General features: G+C 40.3%; 1 long non-coding RNA gene across 1 annotated transcript in view; it reads right to left on the bottom strand.

Annotated features, from left to right (window-relative positions):
- The window catches only part of LOC144287888 (uncharacterized), a 186,826-nt gene that overhangs the window by 2,395 nt on the left and 178,182 nt on the right, over positions 1-6,249 (bottom strand). The gene's annotated exons all lie outside the window — the stretch shown is intronic.

Below are 6,249 nucleotides of genomic sequence, written 5' to 3'. Positions count from 1 at the left end.
AAGAACTAGGATCAGAGTTGATAATTGGTGAGAGATCCAGAAGGGGTGAGCAATACACAAAAATTTAAACCTTGGCCTCAGGCAAAAATCATCTGAGCCCCTAAATTCTCTACTTTTATAAATTATCTGAGTAGGCTCTGCTCTGTGTGGGTACAAACAAGCTGGGGAGAGAGACCTTCTCAGAGATGCCAAAGACTAGAAACCAGGGGTATTGCCCAAGAAGGAGAAATGGCCTCTATTTTTATACATGGGTGGTGGCAACCTACTATGTGGAAGTAGTAAGATCAGTAAAAGTACCAAGGATGATTCAAATAAGCTTTCACAACAATATCATGCTCATCTTCAAAGCACATTAAATATGTGGAATATGTTGTTATTTTTTTTCGACCACCAGTGTTGAGAAGAAACTATTTAGAAAGATGATAATTTAAATGTAACAGGATGCTTTTTTGTAGGCTGGAACAGAGATCTTGCTGGACAAGTATAGGGATTTAATCGATTCTCCTGGAAGTATTTTGGGTCTTCTCCAAAACCCAAAGAAAAAGTGTCTTTCACCACTGTAGGATGTTCAAGGACATGCAAAAAGTTTCTAGCCACATTTGCATAAGAAAGAATTTGACCAGTGACAACAATGATGTTCAGATATATTAAAAATATGTCTGCTGGAGAAGTCCAGAGAAAGCCAGATGTCAGAGAAAAGCACAGCAAACGAACAGAGAATCTGGTATGGTGGGTGAGAAGTAGCACAAGACCCAAAGGAAAAGTGTTGGCGGGCGCCAGTGTAAGGCAATCCACCGACACCCGCCTTTAAAAACTCAGTCTCTTGATGGCACACAAAACCCTTAAACCCAAGCAAAAGGAATTCACTAAAGAACACTTGGGTATCTCTGTCCCTTGGGATCCAAGACTCAGAACTTCAGCATAGTCCACAATCTTAAATATCTACTCTCATTACTAATGCCATTCAAACCCCAGGGAAATTCTTCACATTCTTGCCCTGTCTTTGACACAAATGACAACCCTCTCTAAATGCCATGCAGGTTGATGGGCTATGCCACTGCCAATTGCAGTGACTGACAATGCTTCAGAGTGCAAGGATGATTCAAGCAGCCAAGAGTATTTAAGGGAAAAACAAATTAAATAATGTGTCATAATCCACTCTGATATTATGAAATAATAGATTCTTGCATAATGAAGTATATCATTTCCCATTGCTATTGAGCATCCATTGTCTTCCTTTTCTTCATGTTCCAAATTGAGGTTCTGGAGGCACTCACAAATTAGCACACCATTCACAACAGTTGCATGTGGAAGATGAGGAACATTCTTCCATATTAAATAGTTCATGTTTAAAAGAAAAGTTCATGCTATGCTTAAATTATACATATATAAGTTTATACGCTTAAACTACACATAAAGATCTAGACATAACATGCATGAAGCAAAACATCTTTCTTTACATTGGCAACTAGATGGACATTGAACACTAGAAGCAGTAATAATTTTATTTTTACAGATTATTTTTAAATGATTTAATTTATATTCAGAAAATTAAAATGCCAGCTCTATTTAAATATTGATTGCAATTTATATTCATTCATTACAATTTGAATTTTATCTCCCAATTTCAATATATCTTTTAAATATTTTAGAAAAAAGTATTCTTTGAAAATATGAGATTTTAGTTTTTAGTGTTTACATTTGTTTTCATTTATTTTTAAAATGTGTTCAAACTTTGTATGCTGTTAAATTAAACTATTATTTTATTTTATATTTTAGATCACTGAGGTTGAAAATAAGCTAAATCATGACAAAAAATATAAAACAGGGATCCCTGGGTGGCTCAGCGGTTTGGTGCCTGCCTTTGGCCCAGGGCGCGATCCTGGAGTCCCGGGATCGAGTCCCACGTCGGGCTCCCGGCATGGAGCCTGCTTCTTCCTCCTCCTGTGTCTCTGCCTCTCTCTCAATCTCTGTGTCTATCATGAATAAATAAATAAATAAATCTTTAAAAAAATATAAAACAAGTTCAGAAAAATTAAAAGGCTGAAATTTTAAAAATAGAAAATTTGTTGTAATAAAGAGATATTTGTCAAAATAAAAGGATAAGATATATTTTCTATAACATGTTCACTTGATTTATACTCTTAAATTTTTAGACTTCTATATGGGGCCTCCATTTTTACTCTTCTCCTGGGCCACAAAAACATTAAGAGCAGAATGGCTATGCTCCCCAAAAAGGGGAGAAATGTATAGAAAGACTTCTTTTTAATGTGCAAATCTGTATTTCTTTTTTAAGATTTTATTTATTCATTCATGAGAGACATGGAGAGAGGCAGAGACACAGGCAGAGGGAGAAGCAGGCTCCATGCAGGGAGCCTGATACGGTATTCGATCCCAGGACCCCGGGATCAGAACCTGAGCCAAAGGCAGATGCTCAACCACTGAGCCACCCACGTATCCTGTAAAACTCTATTTCCAGGACCCAAAGCAAATTGCACACTTTGCCTTTGGAGAGTTTGGTAATATAACTGAAACAGCTGTATCTCTTGGAGTCTCTTTATGAGACAGCTCCCACACACCCATATGACCAAAAACAGGCTGGGCTTTAGAAGAAGAGGCATTTTACTGTGGACAAAGGGTGAGATGAGCACTAGGGATCAGGAAGCAGAAATCTGAGCTGTGGTAATTCCGAGGATAAACACTCCAGGTCATAATAGATCAAGGGCAAGTCATGAGTGCCAAGAAGGACCAGCCGCAGCCAGAGCACAAGAACAGCGCCCCCCAACCCCACCCCCACAGGCAGTGACTATATTTCAAGGGCCCCTCTCCTCCTCTGTCTTCTGGAATGTAACATAGTAATCATGTCAGATCAGGGGACTACCTCTTGAAAGAAGTGACTGTTGATCCATAGGACCAGAGGATTACTGCTAGAAAAATCACTTTACCCAGGTGACTCACAAGCTGGTGAAATCTAGGAGATATTCAGGTTTTAAAGATAGAGATGAAAATATTTTGTATGAATATTATTAAGTAATAATATCCTAAGGCTCTTTCTCAAGTAATGCAAAGACATTATTAAGAAAGATTTATCCATTAAAATTTTTTTCCTGAATAAAATAAAATACTATTTTGAGGTACAAAGTTAAAAATCTGGGATTTTCAACTTTTTTGTTTCAAACTTAGAGTATGTGATACAAAATATGAGGCACTTTAAGGAAGCAAGAAGTCTCAAAAGACAATTTGGTTGGTTAGTTTTTTTAACACATGACAGATATGTTTTACTCTTTCAGGCTGTATATGTCACAGGCGCCGCTTAACCAAAAGGAATAAACACACTTGAGATAAATGCTGCTAATTCTAAATCAAACATAGCAAAGAAAATGCATTGGGAAAGGATCCCTCCCCAGAGAACCATAAAAAGTATTATGCTTTTTCAGGGGGAATGAATCCATTCTTTTGCAACCCTTAACATTTCCTTAAAAACAAATGGGAGCTTCCCTCTCAGCCTGGGATTTTGCCTAGGAAAGATAATTCTTTTTTTTTTCTCCAAAGATTTTATTTACTCATTTGAGAGAGAGCATGAGCAAGGGAGAGAGGCAGAGGGAGAGGGAGAAGCAGACTCTCCCCTGAGCAGGAAGCCCAACTTGGGGCTTGATCCTAGGACCTTGAGATCATGACCTGAGATGAAGACAGACACTTAACCAACTGTGTCACCCAGGCATCCCTCTGAAAGACAATCCTAGTTGACAACTTATATGTCTAGTCATGGGTGAAAGGGTGAGTACTTTCCAGAAGAATGTTCTGTAATTTTCTTATCACGAAGAAACTTCAACTCCTGCAGCCGCATTTGGGTATTTCCAATGACCCTGAAGGTCCATGCAAGAGACAGCCTTACCCAGTTGGGTGTGCCTTAAGCAAATGAGGGGAACTGAGATAGACATCGTCAGTGGGATTGTCTGAGCAGTTCCTATTTGTCTCCTGCTACAAAGGAAGTTTTTTTCAGATCATTTAAATAGGCATAATATTTATCGCACATAAATAAATGTTCTCCCGGAACATTTTAAAAGGACTCTTCCAACCGACCTCCTTTAAACAAATGATGCCTCTCTGGGTAATCCTTAGACAGGAAGCAGAGATGCAGAGACATTGCCATATACTCAGAGTAGGCTAATAAATCCCACTCTGCAAATATAAAACAAGCTATCTGTCACCCATGAGACTTGGAAGCCAAAGGGACATGAGCTACCACAATCCACTGATGCTGAAGTCCAAACCACAAGGCAGCCTGGGTAAATTGGAGACCCGAGGCCATCCGGGAAGAGCAGCCACACTTGAAATCCCTGTGGCTGCCCACAGGTCCAGGTGATGTTTCCTCCAGCAGTCTCAAGAACAAAAATCTCAACTGAGGGTTCAATAGGCTTCTGTAGTAGTCAGGGCTCTCCCGAGAAACGGAACCACTAGGGTATATACACATATATAGAGAGAGTAATTTCTTTTAAGTTATTGGCTCAAGTGACTGTAGGAATTGGGCAGGCCCAGGACTGACTGGAAATTCCAGCAGGAGTTGATATTGTAGGTGGCCTGGAAGCAGAATTCCTTCCTCTTCCAGGACCTTGGTCTTTTCTCAAAAGCCTTTCAAGCCAGCTTGGGTGGCTCAGTGGCTTAGCACTGCCTTCAGCCCAGGGTGTGATCTTGGAGACCTGGGATCGAGTCCCACGTCAGACTCCCTGCATGGAGCCTGCTTCTCCCTCTGCTTGTGTCTGTTCCTCTCTCTCTCTCTCTCTCTCTCTCTCTCTCTCTCTGTGTGTGTGTGTGTGTGTGTGTATGTATCTCATGAATAAATAAACAAAATCTTAAGAAAAAAAAACCTTTCAATTAATTGAATGAGGACCACCCATATTGTGAAGGTTAACCTGCTTCATTCAAAGTATACTGATTTCAAAAAAAAAACAAAACAAAAAACAAAGTATACTGATTTCAACATTAATGACATCTAAAAAATGCCTTCACAGCCAGTATTTAGACTCATGTTTGGCCAAACAACTTGGCACCACATAGCCAGAATGCCACCTAAAGTTCACCACCACAGGTCCCACGCAGGAAACTGGGACAACCCCCCACCACGATGCTCTAAGCTCTATAACCCGTTTGTCAGGTCACTTAGCACGGGAGCTAATCCATCCTGCACAAGTACAATGTCGCCTTCCATGGCCCCATCCCAAACATAGGTAAGGATCCCACAGCCCCTGATACTTCTTAGCCACCTCAAATCCCCAGGGCAGGTCTCCCCTCTCCAGAGCACAACACCCTGTCTCAACATGGAATACGGGCTCTTATTCCCTGTACCTGTATACCGATCACAACAGAAGCCTCTCACTTTGTGACTGCCCCCAACAAAAGAGTTGAACTGAACCATCAATACAGTCACAAAATCTACTTGTCACATACTTACAGGCTGTGTCTCTCAGACATCCAAACAAGACAGTCTTTTTTTTTTTAAGATTTTATTTATTTATTTGACAGAATGCAAACACAAGCAGGGGAAACAACAGAGGGAGAGGGAGAAATGTGCTCCCCGCTGAGCAGGGACCCCCAACATGGGGCTCTATCCCAAGACCCTGGGATCATGACCTGAGCCGAAGGCAGATGCTTAACCGACTGAGCCACCCAGGTGCCCCCAAACAAGACAGTCTTAAATATCTATAAATCACTCAGAGATCCCCAGATTGGTATCACTTTGTGTAAAACCTGGGCACTTCTAGCATCTCGACACTTACCCATACTAGGAAATTTGTTCATTTAATCTCTAAGCTTAACTTACTTTTAGAAACAAAGCCTTTCCCTACTGCTTTTGATAACAGAAATTTTAGCAGAGAGAAAACACTGACATAAGAAGATCCATCTCAGGCTTGGAAACTACCACATGAAATGGGTCCCTGAAGCCACAGGGCTCGTCAGGAGACAGAGAACAAAAAATAAATAAATAAAAAATAAGAGGAAAAAGCATAGAGCACTCATTTCCTTATAGGTGGAATCACTTTTATACACAGGAGGCTTCGTGAAGACCTCTGGAGGCTAAGGGAGAGGAATGTGATAACCAAATATGAGTGAAAACCAAAATATGAACAACAGTATCACCACAAGGGATTAAATTTTCCAAATTCTTATTCATCCTCCAGCAAGACAATTGCAAGCAACTGTAGCATCATAAGATGAGTTACTGCAGATCCTGGTAGCACTATACAAATT

Source organism: Canis aureus, chromosome 17 (assembly GCF_053574225.1).
Source record: "Canis aureus isolate CA01 chromosome 17, VMU_Caureus_v.1.0, whole genome shotgun sequence".
In the NCBI taxonomy this organism is placed as follows: domain Eukaryota; kingdom Metazoa; phylum Chordata; class Mammalia; order Carnivora; family Canidae; genus Canis; species Canis aureus.
This window is presented reverse-complemented; position numbering and strand designations above follow the sequence as displayed.